The 23,106-nt window shown below is 54.9% G+C and overlaps 1 protein-coding gene across 1 annotated transcript in view; it reads left to right on the plus strand.

Annotated features, from left to right (window-relative positions):
- The window catches only part of sgcd (sarcoglycan, delta (dystrophin-associated glycoprotein)), a 125,378-nt gene that overhangs the window by 60,347 nt on the left and 41,925 nt on the right, over nucleotides 1-23,106 (plus strand). The gene's annotated exons all lie outside the window — the stretch shown is intronic.

Raw genomic sequence — 23,106 nt, forward strand, 5'->3', positions numbered from 1 at the left:
TGCGTAAGGCCCCGTTTACACGACAGTGTTTTCAGTACAACGATATTATTCTTTTATTGTTTCAGAGAAGTTTTCCCACATTTGAAAATGGCATCCGTTTACATGGGAACATCAGAAATGCTGAAAACAATGTAGCTTTGTGTGTCTGCAGTCGCCCAGGTACCTGTTACCGTGGCAACACCAGAACATGAAGGCTCACTGTGAACATCAAAGCCTTGGATCGTGTTATGCCGTGTTGGGAACATGAAAGCCTTGATCATGTGATGATGTCATGTGAACATGAAAGCTTTGATGTCAGCAGGTATAAAAGCCCACGAGGCTCCAGAGGTGTTCAGTTCATCTCAAAGACAGATCGATACAACATTTCAGTGAAGACCAGCTTTACGAGTTTTACGAGTTACAAGTCAAAACATGTCACAGGATTTTACTTCAGAATGGAAAGCGCACAGCAGACGACTGCGGGACGCAGTTGTGATACAATCAAACAATTGAAAAACGAGCTGAGCTTTTACAGAAAGTTGAGCAACGACCAGATGGAGGATACATGAAGCTCTGGCGTCAATTAAGGAGCGTCGAAGAAGAACGAGAACAACTGGCCCAAGCTCTGGAGGGGTATAAAAGGGGACCTGGAGGGGGAAGTGGACACTCAGGTGGAGGACAGAGTTGAGGACGGATCGGGAATGCATTGCCAGTGCAAGAAGAATCTCGGCAGCCTCCTCCAGTCGTCTGCAGCTTGAAAGAAGACGATGAGAAGCTGCTGAAAGAGAAGGAGGAGTTGAGCAGCCGGTCAGAACTCTGGAGACCAAACTGGAACAGTTGGACTCTGAACTCCAAGACAAGGACCAACATCTGAGAGACCAGGAGCAGAAGGTTCAGGCCTTGGAAAAGAGTCTCCAGTCACAAAGTGAAGAAACTGAGACGAGGTTACAGGAGAGAGCTGAACAAATCGCTCAGCTGCTGCAGGCCTATCGTACTCAGGTACAAAAGTACCAAGAGCACATGGGCGACTGCGAGGAGAAAACTCATGACCTTCAGTTAGAAGTGGACGCCCCTCAAGAGTGCCTTGGACAGTAAGGAGACGGAGTGTGACGATCAAACAAAGGAACTGAAGGTAATGGTTGACGACGTCACGGTCCTCAGGACCACCTGGAGATGTTCCTGGATCAGCAGGAAGAGTCCAAGGCTGAACTGAAGAGGACGATGGAAACCAAGCTGGAGGAAGCAGCTGAGAGAAATCTGCCCTGCAGTCTGCGTACGAGGAGGAAGTCAGTCAACTTTCTGCAGTCGTCTCCAGTCTGAAAGACGAGAATGAGAAGCTGCTGAGAGACAAGGACCTAGGAGGTTCAGGCCTTGGAAAAGAGTCCTCCAGTCACAAAGTGAAGAACTGGAACTCAAGGAGACCGAGTGCGAGTACCTCAAAAAGGAACTGAAGGACGATGCAACGATCCACTGGACCAACCTGGAGATGTACGTGGGTCAAATGGAGAGGTCCAAGGCTGAGGAGGAGAGGTCCAAGGCTGAGGAGGAGAGGTCCAAGGCTGAGCTGGAGAGGACGATGGAAACCAAGCTGAAGGAAGCAGCTGAGGAGAAATCTGCCCTGCAGTCTGCGTACGAGGAGGAAGTCCGTCAACTTTCTGCAGTCGTCTCCAGTCTGAAAGACGAGAATGAGAAGCGGCTGAGAGAGAAGGACCAGGAAGGTTCAGGCCTTGGAAAAGAGTCTCCAGTCACAAAGTGAAGAAACTGAGCAGAATTGAAGGAAAGAGACGACAAAATCAACGATCTGTCGTACGCCTTGAGTCATCAGGCCAGAGCTGCACAATGACTACATAGAGGTCAGTGTCACCAACACTCACGAGCTCGAATTGGAAATGGAAGCCCTCACAAATGGCCTGAACTCAAGGAGACCGAGTGCGAGAACCTCAAAAAGGAAGTGCAGGACATGAATGATGGTCTAACAAACACCAGGACATACTTAGAGAGGTCCCAGGATATACTAGAGAAGTCCAAGGCTGCTTTGGAGATGAAACAAGTACAGTGGCACCTTGAACTCCAAGACAAGGACCAACATCTGAGAGACCAGGAGCAGAAGGTTCAGGCCTTGGAAAAGAGTCTCCAGTCACAAAGTGAAGAAACTGAGACGAGGTTACAGAGAGAGCTGAACAAATCGCTCAGCTGCTGCAGGCCTATCGTACTCAGGTACAAAAGTACCAAGAGCACATGGGCGACTGCGAGGAGAAAACTCATGACCTTCAGTTAGAAGTGGACGCCCTCAAGAGTGCCTTGGACAGTAAAGGAGGAACGGAGTGTGACGATCAAACAAAGGAACTGTAGGTAATGGTTGACGACGTCACGGTCCTCAGGACCAACCTGGAGATGTTCCTGGATCAGCAGGAAGAGTCCAAGGCTGAACTGAAGAGGACGATGGAAACCAAGCTGGAGGAAGCAGCTGAGGAGAAATCTGCCCTGCAGTCTGCGTACGAGGAGGAAGTCAGTCAACTTTCTGCAGTCGTCTCCAGTCTGAAAGACGAGAATGAGAAGCTGCTGAGAGAGAAGGACGAGGACTTCAGCAGCCGGGTCAGAACTCTGGAGACCAAACTGGAACAGTTGGACTCTGAACTCCAAGACAAGGACCAATGGCTGAGAGACAAGGACCAGGAGGTTCAGGCCTTGGAACAGAGTCTCCAGTCACAAAGTGAAGAACTGGAACTCAAGGAGACCGAGTGCGAGTACCTCAAAAAGGAACTGAAGGACGATGCAACGATCCACTGGACCAACCTGGAGATGTACGTGGGTCAAATGGAGAGGTCCAAGGCTGAGGAGGAGAGGTCCAAGGCTGAGGAGGAGAGGTCCAAGGCTGAGCTGGAGAGGACGATGGAAACCAAGATGAAGGAAGCAGCTGAGGAGAAATCTGCCCTGCAGTCTGCGTACGAGGAGGAAGTCCGTCAACTTTCTGCAGTCGTCTCCAGTCTGAAAGACGAGAATGAGAAGCTGCTGAGAGAGAAGGACCAGGAGGTTCAGGCCTTGGAAAAGAGTCTCCAGTCACAAAGTGAAGAAACTGAGCGGAAATTGAAGGAAAGAGACGACAAAATCAACGATCTGTCGTACGCCTTGAGTCATCAGGCAGAGCTGCACAATGACTACATAGAGGTCAGTGTCACCAACACTCACGAGCTCGAATTGGAAATGGAAGCCCTCACAAATGGCCTGGAACTCAAGGAGACCGAGTGCGAGAACCTCAAAAAGGAAGTGCAGGACATGAATGATGGTCTAACAAACACCAGGACATACTTAGAGAGGTCCCAGGATATACTAGAGAAGTCCAAGGCTGCTTTGGAGATGAAACAAGTACAGTGGCACCTTGAACTCCAACACAAGGACCAACATCTGAGAGACCAAGAGCAGAAGGTTCAGGCCTTGGAAAAGAGTCTCCAGTTAGAAAGAGAAGAAAATGAGAGGAAGTTGAAGGAGAAAGACGACAAAATCAATGATCTGTCGTACGCCTTGAGTCATCAGGTAGAGCTGCACGATGAGTACATAGAGGTCAGTATCACCAACACTCACGAGCTCGTATTGGAAGTGGAAACCCTCACAAATGGCCTGAAACTCAAGGAGACCGAGTGCAAGAACCTCAAAAAGGAAGTGCAGGAACTGAAGGACGATGCAACGATCGTCTGGACCTACCTGGAGAGCACCAGGTTGGAACTGGAGAGAGCCGAGGCTCAGCTCCAGCAGGTGAAGGTCACTAAGCTGGAGGAGGCCAGGAAACAGAAGTATGTCCTGCGGTCGGCGTTTGAGCAGAAGGTCAGTGAGCTCAGTTCAGAGGTCAGCAGTTTGGAGGAGGACAATAAGAAACTGCTGAAACAGAAGAAACGGGAGGTTCGGGCCTTGGAGAAGAGTTTCCAGTTACAACTTGAGAACACCGAGAGGATGTTGCAGGAGGAAGACGACCTCCTCCATCAGGTGGCGTTGGCCTTTCACCACTGGAACAAGCTGGAATAAAAGCAACACCCAGGACCTTGAACTCGAACTGTACACTCTCCAAAGTTCCTTGGACATATAAGAGTCCAAGGCTGAGGGTTCGGGTTAGGGGGGGTTAGGGTTAGGGTTCAGTCAAAGGCTGAAGAGGAGAGGTCCATGGCTGAAGAGGAGAGGTCCAAGACTGAAGAGGAGAGGTCCATGGCTGAAGAGGAGAGGTCCAAGACTGAAGAGGAGAGGTCCAAGACTGAAGAGGAGAGGTCCAAGACTGAAGAGGAGAGGTCCATGGCTGAAGAGGAGAGGTCCAAGACTGAAGAGGAGAGGTCCAAGACTGAAGAGGAGACCGATGCTACCGACCGATAGTAGAACCACGGATCCAGCAGGACCGATGTGGATTCCGTCTTGGAACAACGGTCCAGCTCTTCACCGTCTCACAGATTAATGAAGGGGGACGTGAGTTGGACAACTCGGTCTACATGTGTCTCGTGGACTTGGAGAAAGCCTATGTCCCCTGAGATGTCTTGTGGGAGGAGCTAAGGGAGAGCTGGGTCCGTATACTGGGCGCTGAGACGGACTTGTCCATGGTGGTGCTGGACTCCACCAGGACTCGTCCACCGGGACTCGTCCACCGGGACTCGTCCACCGGGGCTCGTCCACCGGGGCTCGTCCACCAGGACTCGTTCACCAGGACTCGTCCACCGGGGCTCGTCCACCAGGACTCGGCCACCGGGACTCGTCCACCGGGGCTCGTCCACCAGGACTCGTCCACCGGGGCTCGTCCACCGGGGCTCGTCCACCGGGACTCGTCCACCGGGACTCGTCCACCGGGACTCGTCCACCGGGGCTCGTCCACCGGGACTCGTCCACCAGGACTTGTCCACCGGGGCTCGTCCACCAGGACTCGTCCACCGGGACTCGTTCACCAGGACTTGTCCACAAGGGACGACAACGGGGTGATGACGTGATGACGGGGTGGCGATGAGACGGACTTGTCCAGGGTGGTGCTGGACTCAACCAGGACTCGTCCACCGGGACTCATCCACCGGGACTCGGCCACCAGGACTCGTCCACCGGATCTCGTCCACCGGGACTCGTCCACCAGGACTCGTCCACCGGGGCTCGTCCACCAGGACTCGGCCACCGGGACTCGTCCACCAGGACTCGGCCACCGGGACTCGTCCACCGGGGCTCGTCCACCAGGACTCGGCCACCGGGACTCGTCCACCGGGGCTCGTCCACCGGGGCTCGTCCACCGGGACTCGTCCACCGGGACTCGTCCACCGGGGCTCGTCCACCGGGGCTCGTCCACCGGGACTCGTCCACCGGGACTCGTCCACCGGGACTCATCCACCGGGGCTCGTCCACCGGGACTCGTCCACCGGGGCTCGTCCACCGGGACTCGTCCACCTGGACTTGTCCACCGGGGCTCGTCCACCAGGACTCGTCCACCGGGACTCGTCCACCAGGACTTGTCCACCGGGGCTCGGCCACCGGGACTCGTCCACCGGGGCTCGTCCACCGGGACTCGTCCACCAGGACTTGTCCACCGGGGCTCGTCCACCAGGACTCGGCCACCGGGACTCGTCCACCGGGGCTCGTCCACCAGGACTCGGCCACCGGGACTCGTCCACCGGGGCTCGTCCACCGGGACTCGTCCACCAGGACTCATCCACCAGGACTTGTCCACCGGGGCTCGGCCACCAGGACTCGGCCACCGGGACTCGTCCACCGGGACTCGTCCACAAGGGACGACAACGGGGTGATGACGTGACGACGGCGTGGCGATGAGACGACGGGGGGATGACGTGATGACGTGACGACGGGGTGGCGATGAGACGGACTTGTCCAGGGTGGTGCTGGACTCAACCAGGATTCGTCCACCGGGGCTCGTCCACCAGGACTCGGCCACCGGGACTCGTCCACCGGGGCTCGTCCACCGGGGCTCGTCCACCGGGACTCGTCCACCGGGACTCGTCCACCGGGGCTCGTCCACCAGGACTTGTCCACCGGGGCTCGTCCACCAGGACTCGGCCACCGGGACTCGTCCACCGGGGCTCGTCCACCAGGACTCGGCCACCGGGACTCGTCCACCGGGGCTCGTCCACCGGGGCTCGTCCACCGGGACTCGTCCACCGGGACTCGTCCACCGGGGCTCGGCCACCGGGACTCGGCCACCGGGACTCGTTCACCAGGACTTGTCCACAAGGGACGACAACGGGGTGATGACGTGACGACGGGGTGGCGATGAGACGGACTTGTCCAGGGTGGTGCTGGACTCAACCAGCACTCGTCCACCGGGGCTCGTCCACCGGGGCTCGGCCACCAGGACTCGTCCACCGGGACTCGTCCACCGGGGCTCGGCCACCGGGACTCGTCCACCGGGACTCATCCACAAGGGACGAGAACGGGGTGATGACGTGACGACGGCGTGGCGATGAGACGACGGGGTGGCGATGAGACGGACTTGTCCAGGGTGGTGCTGGACTCAACCAGGATTCGTCCACCGGGACTCGTCCACCGGGACTCGGCCACCAGGACTCGTCCACAAGGGACGACGACAGGGTGATGACGTGACGACGGCGTGGCGATGAGACGACGGGGGGATGACGTGACGACGGCGTGATGACGTGATGACGGGGTGGCGATGAGACGGACTTGTCCAGGGTGGTGCTGGACTCCTCCACCAGGACTCCTCCACCGGGGCTCGTCCACCGGGACTCGTCCACCGGGGCTCGTCCACCGGGGCTCGTCCACCGGGGACGGAGGAGGGACGGGGAGGAGGACCACAGGTTGAGACGGGCGGCTGCAGCAATGCAGAGCACAGCTCTGTTTCCCGGTCGGTCTACATCCCCACCCTCCCCTCTGGTGACGGAGGTCTGGTGACGGTGTCCTCCGCAGGCCGGCGTCCATTAGTGTGTCAAAATAAAAGCCTGGTGTAAAGTGTGAGCAGCTCAGCTTGACCCTCCTGATGATGGATTATTACCAACAACAACAACAACGTCCTCTTTTCAACACTCTCCTCCTACGTCGGCCTCCTACACCCTCCAGAGGGCTCCACCCTCCTTTGCTCCGCCTTCCTGGACTTCTTCACCTCCACTTTTTCTTTTCCACAGTCACAAATAAATGTAAACGTAAATAATTGCTTGTTCCCGCGAATTTGTTTGTTTTTTCTCTGTTAAAAGAAGAAATGTGTCGTTTCCTGCCGCGTCAATATCTCGTCTATAAATCCTATTTTCAAAGTGCTTGAAAAGGTGGTGCTGCACAGGGTGGTGCTGCACCCCGCCAGTCCCTCCTCCACCCTCCACCTCCATCAACTCTTCCAGTCCGCTTCTGAAACCAGTCCGGCTCCATTCGGTGTCCAGAATGAGAAGGAAGCAGCACATTTAATGTCATTTTTATCCAATTTAAGACAAAATAACGTTCAATTCTTCCAATAAATCTGAAAAAATACCTCATTTGAATCTCCATGAGAAAAATAAAACAAAATAATAGTATTTGTTTTCCATGAAAATGATTAAAACCCAGTAAACAGGCCAGACATCAGGTGATTAGTGTGTCCATAAAGCCAAACCCTGTCAAGCTGCTGTCCGGTCGCTTCGTAGTGGTTTTACTAATTGACTAGCTAACTAGCTCATTGGTGCTACATGTCGCTCTATGTAGAGATGAAGGCCAGTGACCAGACTCTGACCGGGACGCTCGTCCACCGAGCGTCTGTTTCTGGAATTTGTTGAAAACACTGATCTTGATGGAAGTGGCCTCTTTTACTCTGAAATCCTCAAAGTGAGAAAGAATGAGAGTAAAGCTGCTGTGAGAGGAGACGGGTTCCGTCCTGTGGCGACGGCCCGTCAGAGCATTGGTGGCATTAATGATGGTCGCAGAGCATTTCCGCCAAGTCGGCTGGAAAACAAAACGTTGAGCCATTGAAAATCCACGCAGGGAAACTGGACACAGAACAGCGGCTGTTGTCGAGGAACCGCAAAGGAACGACCGGAACGACTGTCGGACTGCCGTCCCGAAGAAAAAGCTGCAGAAACGACTTCTTTCACAGAGAAACCATGGCGGCGCCTCGTGTTCACTGCTTGTTCACCACGTCACTGTACTTTAGTTTGACATGAAGAGTTCATCTTCTAGAGTTCATGGAGGAATGACACTTTCTCATCAAGCTTCCAAAAACACACCGTTGATCTAAAAGTGTCATTTGATTGACTTTATTTCAGTGTGTTGGGTTGCAGAAGAGTTTTTATTTCTACCTGTGAACAAGTTGGTTTATTTCAGGGTCACGTGACCTGAAGGAAACGTGAAATCAACCCGAAGTCAAGTTTTCAAGAGAAAACGAATCACTTTTGTGTTTTTGATTCAGAAAGGTTCGTTTACATGTTGAGAGCAGAAACACTGGAAATGATGTTGTTTTCCTTGTGGGCCGGTTGTTGGTGCTGTTGTTTCCTGTTGAAATATGGTGACTGTCAAAATAAAAGCAGACCGGGAGTCATGACACCAGGAAGGAAATGTAGTTCTGATTGGCTCTACTGAGCATGTGCAGAACTGCTGGTTCCTACCAGCAGAAAGGGGGGAGGGTTTGATTCCTCCGGTTCCTCTGGTTCCTCTGGTTCCTCCGGTTCCTCTGGTTCCTCCAGCTCATCCAGCTCATCCAGCTCCTCCGGTTCCTCCGGTTCCTCTGGTTCCTCCGGCTCCTCCGGTTCTTGCAGCCTCCATCTCCTGCCGCCTCCACAGGATTCCAAACATTCCTTGGCTGTGAGACAATCTTCCTATTGTTCTGCTGAGAACAGAGTCAAAGCTGCTTTCAGCTTCAAGGCTGAAGCTACTTGTTTCTGTTCTTGAAGGGATTTCCGACGAGGAAATGCTCATTGTGCTCTTCTTGTGTAAAAACGGTGACGAGGAGCAGGAGAAGAAGGAGGAGCAGGAGGAGCAGGAGGAGAAGGAGGAGCAGGAGGAGAAGGAGGAGCAGGAGGAGAATGAGGAGCAGGAGGAGCAGGAGGAGCAGGAGGAGAAGGAGGAGCAGGAGGAGCAGGAGGAGCAGGAGGAGCAGGAGGAGAAGGAGGAGCAGGAGGAGCAGGAGGAGCAGGAGGAGAGCAAACAGCCGCCGCAGGCTTTGTTGTGACGGAGGGAGGAAAGAGGAGAGGAAGCTAATGAGCAGCAGCGCCAGCGGAGGGCTGAAGGAATAATTGATGGCGGTGCGTTCAGGGACCGTGTCCTCGCTACGTTTCCAGTTTCACTTCATTTGATGATCTGCTCCCCGGAGTCCGGACCGGCTGGCGTCGTGACCCTCCAGTGTCCCCCCGTCCCCGGCTCTGCTGTCCCCCCGTCCCCGGCTCTGCTGTCCCCCCGTCCCAGGCTCTGCTGGACGGCGTCTTTTCTTTCATGGTCGCCGTGTCAGACAGGAAGCTTTGGCGTCTTTAGCAGACGTGCTAACAAGCAGGGTGTCGGAAACTGCCGCCTCCTTCTTTCACTTCCATTTGACACGTCGTCCCTGCGGTTGGGGAACCGAGACCTCCGGTTCAAGGTCCTGGCAGGTTGTGGATGAATCCAGGACTAGAATCAGAGCAGGTTCTCCTTGTGCTCAACGTCTGTCAGAATCAGGTAGAACATGCAAACACCTGGAACCTGGACTCAAACCAGGGTCCTGTAGGGACCGTGAACCAGTCCCCCTTGGTTGTGTCCTGGACTCAAACCAGGGTCCTGTAGGGACCGTGAACCAGTCCCCCTTGGTTGTGTCCTGGACTCAAACCAGGGTCCTGTAGGGACCGTGAACCAGTCCCCCTTGTTGTCTCCTGTCATTGGTTATGATTCCAGACTCATGGAATGTGTTTGGCCATGTGGGGGTGAAGGACAGGGCTAGCTTAATGCTACAAGCTGTGCAGCGGTACGACGCCTCGCTGAGTGAAACACGCTGGGGACACAGCTGCTGTCCCCTCGTCAGACAAACCGTCCTTTGGACACAATAGAAAGGACTGCATTGATCTAGACATCTCTTGCTGTCAGAACTTTTTTGATGAGAGCCCAGCAGGTGGTCTCACATGGTTTTGTCCTTGGTGACAAACGGAGACGCTGCTGCAGAGGGACACAGAGGGACACAGAGGGACACAGAGGGACACAGAGGGACCACAAGGCTCCGTCGTGTCCGGCGGTGTGAAGTCGTCCTGTCCTTTTTGAAATGACACTTTCTCTCTTTGTTTGACTGCGGCGCACTCGTCTTCTTATTTACGTCTTCATTCGTTCTTCTGTCCTCAGACTCTCGTGTTTGTTTGTGTCGTAAACGTTTAACGTAGGACGGACCTGAAAACAGCCTGTTGGACGGACGTCATCGTTGTCTCCTGCAAACATTGGTCCAAATGGAACGGTCCCCACTAGCACAGGTCAGAGCTACAGAGCTACAGAGCTACAGAGCTACAGAGCTACAGCGCTACAGCGCTATAGAGCTATAGAGCTATAGAGCTATAGAGCTACAGAGCTACAGAGCTACAGAGCTACGGAGCTACGGAGCTACGGAGCTACAGCGCTACAGCGCTATAGAGCTATAGAGCTACAGAGCTACAGAGCTACAGAGCTATAGAGCTACAGAGCTACAGCGGTACAGAGCTACAGAGCTACAGAGCTACAGAGCTATAGAGCTACAGAGCTACAGAGCTACAGCGCTATAGAGCTACAGAGCTACAGAGCTACAGAGCTACAGAGCTACGGAGCTACGGAGCTACAGCGCTACAGCGCTATAGAGCTATAGAGCTATAGAGCTATAGAGCTATAGAGCTACAGAGCTACAGCGCTACAGAGCTACAGCGCTACAGAGCTACAGAGCTACAGAGCTACAGTCATCCAGATGACTTGTTCTTTGAACCTCTGTGTGATCCAGATGACTTGTTCTTTGAACCTCTGTGTGATCCAGATGACTTGTTCTTTGAACCTCTGTGTGATCCAGATGACTTGTTCTTTCAACCTCTGTGTGATCCAGATGACTTGTTCTTTGAACCTCTGTGTGATCCAGATGATTTCCTCTTTAGAATCATGACTATTGCAGCAGCTCATCATCAGTAGGGTAGAACTGACCTTCGTCACGATGGTCTTTCGATCAGTCAGTCAAACCCAGGTTCTTGCTGCTGGAGTCGTTTGCTGATGTTCCGTCATGAGAGGTTGAAAGCCTCCAGCTGTGCTGATGTTTGTTATTGTGCTGCTCAGCGTTCCTCCTGTTTTCAGTTCGTCTGTTGGTTTATCTGGTTCTCTGAGCCGTTCTGCCTCGCCGTTCTGCCTCGCCGTTCTGCCTCGCCGTTCTGCCTCGCCGTCCCAGTGGCGGCGTCGCTCCATAAAGACGCCACTTTCTGTCTCACTGAAGCCTCGGCGGCGGAGCCAGGCGGCGCTCAGGATGCCGCCATTCTTCATCCTGTCGTCCTCCAGCAGAGTGTTAGCTCGTCAGCTCGTCGTAGCATTTCAGGCTATGAGGACGGGGGGGGGGGGGGGGGGGGGCGTGTTATCACAGTTCTAAATTTGATGAAAAAGGTCATAATGACTCTACAACCTTCCTAAACTACCGATACTTGTCTCTGCAACTCGATGTCCTAACCCTAACCCTCCATCAAAGCTCTGGATCTCTACGACGCTTTCACACATGATTGACTGACGCCATCATGTCCACCATGCTCTGCTGTGTCCTCACTCTGCTGTGTCCTCACTGTCCTCACTCTGCTGTGTCCTCACTGTCCTCACTCTGCTGCGTCCTCACTCTGCTGTGTCCTCACTGTCCTCACTCTGCTGCGTCCTCACTCTGCTGTGTCCCCACTCTGCTGCGTCCTCACTCTGCTGTGTCCCACGTTGTCTCCGCTCTGCTGTGTCCCCACTCTGCTGCGTCCTCACTCTGCTGTGTCCCCCATTGTCTCCACTCTGCTGCGTCCCCGTTGTCTCCACTCTGCTGAGTCCCCACTCTGCTGTGTCCCCGTTGTCTCCACTCTGCTGAGTCCCCACTCTGCTGTGTCCCCGTTGTCTCCGCTCTGCTGCGTCCCCGTTGTCTCCACTCTGCTGCGTCCCCATTGTCTCCACTCTGCTGAGTCCCCACTCTGCTGTGTCCCCGTTGTCTCCACTCTGCTGCGTCCCCGTTGTCTCCACTCTGCTGTGTCCCACTGAAGTTGACTCTGGCCTGTCAGACTGATTCTGCCTCGTCAGCAGTCTGAGGACCGTCGGGGGAGATATATATTATAATAATATATTTATGAAGCAGAAAAAGACGCGGACGGAACCCGAGTGATGCCTCGTCAGATTAGGTTTTTCCAAAAGTCCTAATTGCCTTTTAATTAAACACAGTCAGGTGAAAGAAAGACAAACGCTGCGTAAGGCCCCGTTTACACGACAGTGTTTTCAGTACAACGATATTATTCTTTTATTGTTTCAGAGAAGTTTTCCCACATTTTGAAAATGGCATCCGTTTACATGGGAACATCAGAAATGCTGAAAACAATGTAGCTTTGTGTGTCTGCAGTCGCCCAGGTACCTGTTACCGTGGCAACACCAGAACATGAAGGCTCACTGTGAACATCAAAGCCTTGGATCGTGTTATGCCGTGTTGGGAACATGAAAGCCTTGATCATGTGATGATGTCATGTGAACATGAAAGCTTTGATGTCAGCAGGTATAAAAGCCCACGAGGCTCCAGAGGTGTTCAGTTCATCTCAAAGACAGATCGATACAACATTTCAGTGAAGACCAGCTTTACGAGTTTTACGAGTTACAAGTCAAAACATGTCACAGGATTTTACTTCAGGAATGGAAAGCGCACAGCAGACGACTGCGGGACGCAGTTGTGATACAATCAAACAATTGAAAAACGAGCTGAGCTTTTACAGAAAGTTGAGCAACGACCAGATGGAGGATTACATGAAGCTCTGGCGTCAATTAAGGAGCGTCGAAGAAGAACGAGAACAACTGGCCCAAGCTCTGGAGGGGTATAAAGGGGACCTGGAGGGGGAAGTGGACACTCAGGTGGAGGACAGAGTTGAGGACGGATCGGGAATGCATTGCCAGTGCAAGAAGGATCTCGGCCAGCCTCCTCCAGTCGTCTGCAGCTTGAAAGAAGACGATGAGAAGCTGCTGAAAGAGAAGGAGGAGTTGAGCAGCCGGGTCAGAACTCTGGAGACCAAACTGGAACAGTTGGACTCTGAACTCCAAGACAAGGACCAACATCTGAGAGACCAGGAGCAGAAGGTTCAGGCCTTGGAAAAGAGTCTCCAGTCACAAAGTGAAGAAACTGAGACGAGGTTACAGGAGAGAGCTGAACAAATCGCTCAGCTGCTGCAGGCCTATCGTACTCAGGTACAAAAGTACCAAGAGCACATGGGCGACTGCGAGGAGAAAACTCATGACCTTCAGTTAGAAGTGGACGCCCTCAAGAGTGCCTTGGACAGTAAGGAGACGGAGTGTGACGATCAAACAAAGGAACTGAAGGTAATGGTTGACGACGTCACGGTCCTCAGGACCAACCTGGAGATGTTCCTGGATCAGCAGGAAGAGTCCAAGGCTGAACTGAAGAGGACGATGGAAACCAAGCTGGAGGAAGCAGCTGAGGAGAAATCTGCCCTGCAGTCTGCGTACGAGGAGGAAGTCAGTCAACTTTCTGCAGTCGTCTCCAGTCTGAAAGACGAGAATGAGAAGCTGCTGAGAGACAAGGACCAGGAGGTTCAGGCCTTGGAAAAGAGTCTCCAGTCACAAAGTGAAGAACTGGAACTCAAGGAGACCGAGTGCGAGTACCTCAAAAAGGAACTGAAGGACGATGCAACGATCCACTGGACCAACCTGGAGATGTACGTGGGTCAAATGGAGAGGTCCAAGGCTGAGGAGGAGAGGTCCAAGGCTGAGGAGGAGAGGTCCAAGGCTGAGCTGGAGAGGACGATGGAAACCAAGCTGAAGGAAGCAGCTGAGGAGAAATCTGCCCTGCAGTCTGCGTACGAGGAGGAAGTCCGTCAACTTTCTGCAGTCGTCTCCAGTCTGAAAGACGAGAATGAGAAGCGGCTGAGAGAGAAGGACCAGGAGGTTCAGGCCTTGGAAAAGAGTCTCCAGTCACAAAGTGAAGAAACTGAGCGGAAATTGAAGGAAAGAGACGACAAAATCAACGATCTGTCGTACGCCTTGAGTCATCAGGCAGAGCTGCACAATGACTACATAGAGGTCAGTGTCACCAACACTCACGAGCTCGAATTGGAAATGGAAGCCCTCACAAATGGCCTGGAACTCAAGGAGACCGAGTGCGAGAACCTCAAAAAGGAAGTGCAGGACATGAATGATGGTCTAACAAACACCAGGACATACTTAGAGAGGTCCCAGGATATACTAGAGAAGTCCAAGGCTGCTTTGGAGATGAAACAAGTACAGTGGCACCTTGAACTCCAAGACAAGGACCAACATCTGAGAGACCAGGAGCAGAAGGTTCAGGCCTTGGAAAAGAGTCTCCAGTCACAAAGTGAAGAAACTGAGACGAGGTTACAGGAGAGAGCTGAACAAATCGCTCAGCTGCTGCAGGCCTATCGTACTCAGGTACAAAAGTACCAAGAGCACATGGGCGACTGCGAGGAGAAAACTCATGACCTTCAGTTAGAAGTGGACGCCCTCAAGAGTGCCTTGGACAGTAAGGAGACGGAGTGTGACGATCAAACAAAGGAACTGAAGGTAATGGTTGACGACGTCACGGTCCTCAGGACCAACCTGGAGATGTTCCTGGATCAGCAGGAAGAGTCCAAGGCTGAACTGAAGAGGACGATGGAAACCAAGCTGAAGGAAGCAGCTGAGGAGAAATCTGCCCTGCAGTCTGCGTACGAGGAGGAAGTCAGTCAACTTTCTGCAGTCGTCTCCAGTCTGAAAGACGAGAATGAGAAGCGGCTGAGAGAGAAGGACCAGGAGGTTCAGGCCTTGGAACAGAGTCTCCAGTCACAAAGTGAAGAACTGGAACTCAAGGAGACCGAGTGCGAGTACCTCAAAAGGGAACTGAAGGACGATGCAACGATCCACTGGACCAACCTGGAGATGTACGTGGGTCAAATGGAGAGGTCCAAGGCTGAGGAGGAGAGGTCCAAGGCTGAGGAGGAGAGGTCCAAGGCTGAGCTGGAGAGGACGATGGAAACCAAGCTGAAGGAAGCAGCTGAGGAGAAATCTGCCCTGCAGTCTGCGTACGAGGAGGAAGTCAGTCAACTTTCTGCAGTCGTCTCCAGTCTGAAAGACGAGAATGAGAAGCTGCTGAGAGAGAAGGACCAGGAGGTTCAGGCCTTGGAAAAGAGTCTCCAGTCACAAAGTGAAGAAACTGAGCGGAAATTGAAGGAAAGAGACGACAAAATCAACGATCTGTCGTACGCCTTGAGTCATCAGGCAGAGCTGCACAATGACTACATAGAGGTCAGTGTCACCAACACTCACGAGCTCGAATTGGAAATGGAAGCCCTCACAAATGGCCTGGAACTCAAGGAGACCGAGTGCGAGAACCTCAAAAAGGAAGTGCAGGACATGAATGATGGTCTAACAAACACCAGGACATACTTAGAGAGGTCCCAGGATATACTAGAGAAGTCCAAGGCTGCTTTGGAGATGAAACAAGTACAGTGGCACCTTGAACTCCAAGACAAGGACCAACATCTGAGAGACCAAGAGCAGAAGGTTCAGGCCTTGGAAAACAGTCTCCAGTTAGAAAGAGAAGAAAATGAGAGGAAGTTGAAGGAGAAAGACGACAAAATCAATGATCTGTCGTACGCCTTGAGTCATCAGGTAGAGCTGCACGATGAGTACATAGAGGTCAGTATCACCAACACTCACGAGCTCGTATTGGGAGTGGAAACCCTCACAAATGGCCTGAAACTCAAGGAGACCGAGTGCAAGAACCTCAAAAAGGAAGTGCAGGAACTGAAGGACGATGCAACGATCGTCTGGACCTACCTGGAGAGCACCAGGTTGGAACTGGAGAGAGCCGAGGCTCAGCTCCAGCAGGTGAAGGTCACTAAGCTGGAGGAGGCCAGGAAACAGAAGTATGTCCTGCGGTCGGCGTTTGAGCAGAAGGTCAGTGAGCTCAGTTCAGAGGTCAGCAGTTTGGAGGAGGACAATAAGAAACTGCTGAAACAGAAGAAACGGGAGGTTCGGGCCTTGGAGAAGAGTCTCCAGTTACAACTTGAGAACACCGAGAGGATGTTGCAGGAGGAAGACGACCTCCTCCATCAGGTGGCGTTGGCCTTTCACCACTGGAACAAGCTGGAATAAAAGTAACACCCAGGACCTTGAACTCGAACTGTACACTCTCCAAAGTTCCTTGGACATATAAGAGTCCAAGGCTGAGGGTTCGGGTTAGGGGGGGTTAGGGTTAGGGTTCAGTCCAAGGCTGAAGAGGAGAGGTCCAAGACTGAAGAGGAGAGGTCCAAGACTGAAGAGGAGAGGTCCAAGACTGAAGAGGAGAGGTCCAAGGCTGAAGAGGAGAGGTCCAAGACTGAAGAGGAGAGGTCCAAGACTGAAGAGGAGAGGTCCAAGACTGAAGAGGAGACCGATGCTACCGACCGATAGTAGAACCACGGATCCAGCAGGACCGATGTGGATTCCGTCTTGGAACAACGGTCCAGCTCTTCACCGTCTCACAGATTAATGAAGGGGGACGTGAGTTGGACAACTCGGCCTACATGTGTCTCGTGGACTTGGAGAAAGCCTATGTCCCCTGAGATGTCTTGTGGGAGGAGCTAAGCGAGAGCTGGGTCCGTATACTGGGCGCTGAGACGGACTTGTCCATGGTGGTGCTGGACTCCACCAGGACTCGTCCACCGGGACTCGGCCACCAGGACTCGTTCACCAGGACTCGTCCACCGGGGCTCGTCCACCGGGGCTCGTCCACCGGGACTCATCCACCGGGACTCGGCCACCGGGGCTCGTCCACCGGGACTCGGCCACCGGGGCTCGTCCACCGGGACTCGGCCACCGGGACTCGTCCACCGGGGCTCGTCCACTGGGGCTCGTCCACCGGGACTCGTCCACCGGGACTCGTCCACCGGGGCTCGGCCACCAGGACTCGTCCACCGGGACTCGTCCACCGGGGCTCGTCCACCGGGACTCGGCCACCGGGGCTCGTCCACCGGGACTCGGCCACCGGGGCTCGTCCACCGGGACTCGGCCACCGGGACTCGTCCACCGGGGCTCGTCCACTGGGGCTCGTCCACCGGGACTCGTCCACCGGGACTCGTCCACCGGGACTCGTCCACCGGGACTCGTCCACCGGGGCTCGGCCACCAGGACTCGTCCACCGGGACTCGTCCACCGGGGCTCGTCCACCGGGACTCGTCCACCGGGGCTCGTCCACCGAGACTCGGCCACCGGGACTCGTTCACCAGGACTTGTCCACAAGGGACGACAACGGGGTGATGACGTGACGACGGGGTGGCGATGAGACGGACTTGTCCAGGGTGGTGCTGGACTCAACCAGCACTCGTCCACCGGGGCTCGTCCACCGGGGCTCGGCCACCAGGACTCGTCCACCGGGACTCGTCCACCGGGGCTCGGCCACCGGGACTCGTCCACCGGGACTCATCCACAAGGGACGAGAACGGGGTGATGACGTGACGACGGCGTGGCGATGAGACGACGGCGTGGCGATGAGACGGACTTGTCCAGGGTGGTGCTGGACTCAACCAGGATTCGTCCACCGGGACTCGTCCACCGGGACTCGGCCACCAGGACTCGTCCACAAGGGACGACGACAGGGTGATGACGTGACGACGGCGTGGCGATGAGACGACGGGGGGATGACGTGACGACGGCGTGATGACGTGATGACGGGGTGGCGATGAGACGGACTTGTCCAGGGTGGTGCTGGACTCCACCAGGACTCCTCCACCGGGGCTCTTCCACCGGGGCTCGTCCACCGGGACTCGTCCACCGGGACTCGTCCACCGGGACTCGTCCACCGGGACTCGTCCACCGGGACTCGGCCACCGGGACTCGTCCACCAGGACTCGTCCACCGGGGCTCGTCCACCGGGACTCGGCCACCAGGACTCGTCCACCGGGGCTCGTCCACCGGGACTCGTTCACCAGGACTCGTCCACCGGGACTCGTTCACCAGGACTTGTCCACAAGGGACGACAACGGGGTGATGACGTGATGACGGGGTGGCGATGAGACGGACTTGTCCAGGGTGGTGCTGGACTCAACCAGCACTCGTCCACCGGGACTCGTCCACCGGGACTCGGCCACCAGGACTCGTCCACCAGGACTCGTCCACCGGGGCTCGTCCACCGGGACTCGTCCACCAGGACTTGTCCACCGGGGCTCGTCCACCGGGACTCGGCCACCGGGACTCGTCCACCGGGGCTCGGCCACCAGGACTCGTCCACCGGGGCTCGTCCACCGGGACTCGTCCACCAGGACTTGTCCACCGGGGCTCGTCCACCGGGACTCGTCCACCAGGACTTGTCCACCGGGGCTCGTCCACCAGGACTCGTCCACCGGGACTCGTTCACCAGGACTTGTCCACAAGGGACGACAACGGGGTGATGACGTGACGAAGGGGTGGCGATGAGACGGACTTGTCCAGGGTGGTGCTGGACTCAACCAGAACTCGTCCACCGGGACTCGTCCACCGGGACTCGTCCACCGGGACTCGTCCACCGGGACTCGGCCACCAGGACTCGTCCACCAGGGCTCGTCCACCGGGACTCGTCCACCAGGACTTGTCCACCGGGGCTCGTCCACCAGGACTCGGCCACCGGGACTCGTCCACCGGGGCTCGTCCACCAGGACTCGGCCACCGGGACTCGTCCACCGGGACTCGTCCACCAGGACTCGGCCACCGGGACTCGTCCACCGGGGCTCGTCCACCGGGGCTCGTCCACCGGGACTCGTCCACCGGGACTCGTCCACCGGGGCTCGGCCACCGGGACTCGGCCACCGGGACTCGTTCACCAGGACTTGTCCACAAGGGACGACAACGGGGTGATGACGTGACGACGGGGTGGCGATGAGACGGACTTGTCCAGGGTGGTGCTGGACTCAACCAGCACTCGTCCACCGGGGCTCGTCCACCGGGGCTCGGCCACCAGGACTCGTCCACCGGGACTCGTCCACCGGGACTCGTCCACCGGGACTCATCCACAAGGGACGAGAACGGGGTGATGACGTGACGACGGCGTGGCGATGAGACGGACTTGTCCAGGGTGGTGCTGGACTCAACCGGGATTCGTCCACCGGGACTCGTCCACCGGGACTCGGCCACCAGGACTCGTCCACAAGGGACGACGACAGGGTGATGACGTGACGACGGCGTGGCGATGAGACGACGGGGGGATGACGTGACGACGGCGTGGCGATGAGACGACGGGGGGATGACGTGACGACGGGGTGGCGATGAGACGGACTTGTCCAGGGTGGTGCTGGACTCCACCAGGACTCCTCCACCGGGGCTCGTCCACCGGGACTCGGCCACCGGGGCTCGTCCACCGGGGCTCGTCCACCGGGGACGGAGGAGGGACGGGGAGGAGGACCACAGGTTGAGACGGGCGGCTGCAGCAATGCAGAGCACAGCTCTGTTTCCCGGTCGGTCTACATCCCCACCCTCCCCTCTGGTGACGGAGGTCTGGTGACGGTGTCCTCTGCAGGCCGGCGTCCATTAGTGTGTCAAAATAAAAGCCTGGTGTAAAGTGTGAGCAGCTCAGCTTGACCCTCCTGATGATGGATTATTACCAACAACAACAACAACGTCCTCTTTTCAACACTCTCCTCCTACGTCGGCCTCCTACACCCTCCAGAGGGCTCCACCCTCCTTTGCTCCGCCTTCCTGGACTTCTTCACCTCCACTTCTTCTTTTCCACAGTCACAAATAAATGTAAACGTAAATAATTGCTTGTTCCCGCGAAGTTGTTTGTTTTTTCTCTGTTAAAAGAAGAAATGTGTCGTTTCCTGCCGCGTCAATATCTCGTCTATAAATCCTATTTTCAAAGTGCTTGAAAAGGTGGTGCTGCACAGGGTGGTGCTGCACCCCGCCAGTCCCTCCTCCACCCTCCACCTCCATCAACTCTTCCAGTCCGCTTCTGAAACCAGTCCGGCTCCATTCGGTGTCCAGAATGAGAAGGAAGCAGCACATTTAATGTCATTTTTATCCAATTTAAGACAAAATAACGTTCAATTCTTCCAATAAATCTGAAAAAATACCTCATTTGAATCTCCATGAGAAAAATAAAACAAAATAATAGTATTTGTTTTCCATGAAAATGATTAAAACACAGTAAACAGGCCAGACATCAGGTGATTAGTGTGTCCATAAAGCCAAACCCTGTCAAGCTGCTGTCCGGTCGCTTCGTAGTGGTTTTACTAATTGACTAGCTAACTAGCTCATTGGTGCTACATGTCGCTCTATGTAGAGATGAAGGCCAGTGACCAGACTCTGACCGGGACGCTCGTCCACCGAGCGTCTGTTTCTGGAATTTGTTGAAAACACTGATCTTGATGGAAGTGGCCTCTTTTACTCTGAAATCCTCAAAGTGAGAAAGAATGAGAGTAAAGCTGCTGTGAGAGGAGACGGGTTCCGTCCTGTGGCGACGGCCCGTCAGAGCATTGGTGGCATTAATGATGGTCGCAGAGCATTTCCGCCAAGTCGGCTGGAAAACAAAACGTTGAGCCATTGAAAATCCACGCAGGGAAACTGGACACAGAACAGCGGCTGTTGTCGAGGAACCGCAAAGGAACGACCGGAACGACTGTCGGGCTGCCGTCCCGAAGAAAAAGCTGCAGAAACGACTTCTTTCACAGAGAAACCATGGCGGCGCCTCGTGTTCACTGCTTGTTCACCACGTCACTGTACTTTAGTTTGACATGAAGAGTTCATCTTCTAGAGTTCATGGAGGAATGACACTTTCTCATCAAGCTTCCAAAAACACACCGTTGATCTAAAAGTGTCATTTGATTGACTTTATTTCAGTGTGTTGGGTTGCAGAAGAGTTTTTATTTCTACCTGTGAACAAGTTGGTTTATTTCAGGGTCACGTGACCTGAAGGAAACGTGAAATCAACCTGAAGTCAAGTTTTCAAGAGAAAACGAATCACTTTTGTGTTTTTGATTCAGAAAGGTTCGTTTACATGTTGAGAGCAGAAACATTGGAAATGATGTTGTTTTCCTTGTGGGCCGGTTGTTGGTGCTGTTGTTTCCTGTTGAAATATGGTGACTGTCAAAATAAAAGCAGACCGGGAGTCATGACACCAGGAAGGAAATGTAGTTCTGATTGGCTCTACTGAGCATGTGCAGAACTGCTGGTTCCTACCAGCAGAAAGGGGGGAGGGTTTGATTCCTCCGGTTCCTCTGGTTCCTCTGGTTCCTCCGGTTCCTCCGGTTCCTCCGGTTCCTCCAGCTCATCCAGCTCATCCAGCTCCTCCGGTTCCTCCGGTTCCTCTGGTTCCTCTGGTTCCTCCGGTTCCTCCGGTTCCTCCGGTTCCTCCAGCTCATCCAGCTCATCCAGCTCCTCCGGTTCCTCCGGTTCCTCCGGTTCCTCTGGTTCCTCCGGCTCCTCCGGTTCTTGCAGCCTCCATCTCCTGCCGCCTCCACAGGATTCCAAACATTCCTTGGCTGTGAGACAATCTTCCTATTGTTCTGCTGAGAACAGAGTCAAAGCTGCTTTTCTGAGTGGAGCAGAAACCAAACGGTGTGGATGATGAAGGTGGAGGTGTTGGTGGTGTGGTGTGGATGATGAAGGTGGAGGTGTTGGTGGTGTGGATGATGAAGGTGGAGGTGTTGGTGGTGTGGATGATGAAGGTGGAGGTGTTGGTGGTGTGGATGATGAAGGTGGAGGTGTTGGTGGTGTGGATGATGAAGGTGGAGGTGTGGATGATGAAGGTGGAGGTGTTGGTGGTGTGGTGTGGATGATGAAGGTGGAGGTGTTGGTGGTGTGGATGATGAAGGTGGAGGTGTTGGTGGTGTGGACGATGAAGGTGGAGGTGTTGGTGGTGTGGATGATGAAGGTGGAGGTGTTGGTGGTGTGGTGTGGATGATGAAGGTGGAGGTGTTGGTGGTGTGGTGTGGATGATGAAGGTGGAGGTGTTGGTGGTGTGGTGTGGATGATGAAGGTGGAGGTGTTGGTGGTGTGGATGATGAAGGTGGAGGTGTTGGTGGTGTGGATGATGAAGGTGGAGGTGTTGGTGGTGTGGTGTGGATGATGAAGGTGGAGGTGTTGGTGGTGTGGACGATGAAGGTGGAGGTGTTGGTGGTGTGGTGTGGATGATGAAGGTGGAGGTGTTGGTGGTGTGGTGTGGATGATGAAGGTGGAGGTGTTGGTGGTGTGGACGATGAAGGTGGAGGTGTTGGTGGTGTGGATGATGAAGGTGGAGGTGTTGGTGGTGTGGATGATGAAGCCTCCATGCACTAGCCGTGCTCCGTCACGGTTCTCCGGCCAACAATGTATGGTCACCCTTTCATGAGGCTGCGCGGCGGCGTGCCGGTGTGGACCCACTGCACTGGTCCTACTCTGGTCGGCCACAGCGCCACCATCTGGCAGCCACTTTCATTCCAGTCTGAACAATCAACCCCAGAACTGGAACTGGAGAACTGCAGAGGCTGAGCGCCGGGACAGAAGCTGAAGCAGCTGCCTGCCCTTCCCCTCGACTCCCTACATGCCCCGGGGCCATACGTCTGGGGCCAACGGGGCTGCAGGGCACTTGGTGTGACCCCCCACCCCCCCCCCCCCCCCCCCCCCCGAGAGCTCCCGGAGAAACAAACAGCGGGAACATGCAAACTTGATGCTAATGACTTTGTTTGTTGGATTGAGTGCTAGCCGCTAGCCACTAGCCACTAGCTGCTAGCACGCCGCGCCTCTTCGCCCTCGGCGGGCGTCAGAAGCGATATATGAGAATCAGAAAGGTTTAAAAGACAAAATGTTCCAGGAATCAAATGTTACGTCATCAAACAACAGAAAGAGTGAAACAGGAGACGTCGTCATGACAACACAACACCCTGGCTCAAGCCCCGCCCCCTGGACCCTCAAGCCCACCACAGACCACAAACATGTGTGTCTGCTGCTAAATGTGGAAGGAGGCGGGGCCACACACACACACACACACACACACACACACAGGAGGGGGGGGGGGGGGGGGGGGGGGGGGTCACGGTAGTCCAGCGAGCTTCAGGAAGCAGCTCA

Source organism: Blennius ocellaris (genome assembly GCF_963422515.1).
Source record: "Blennius ocellaris genome assembly, chromosome: 14".
Lineage (NCBI taxonomy): Eukaryota > Metazoa > Chordata > Actinopteri > Blenniiformes > Blenniidae > Blennius > Blennius ocellaris.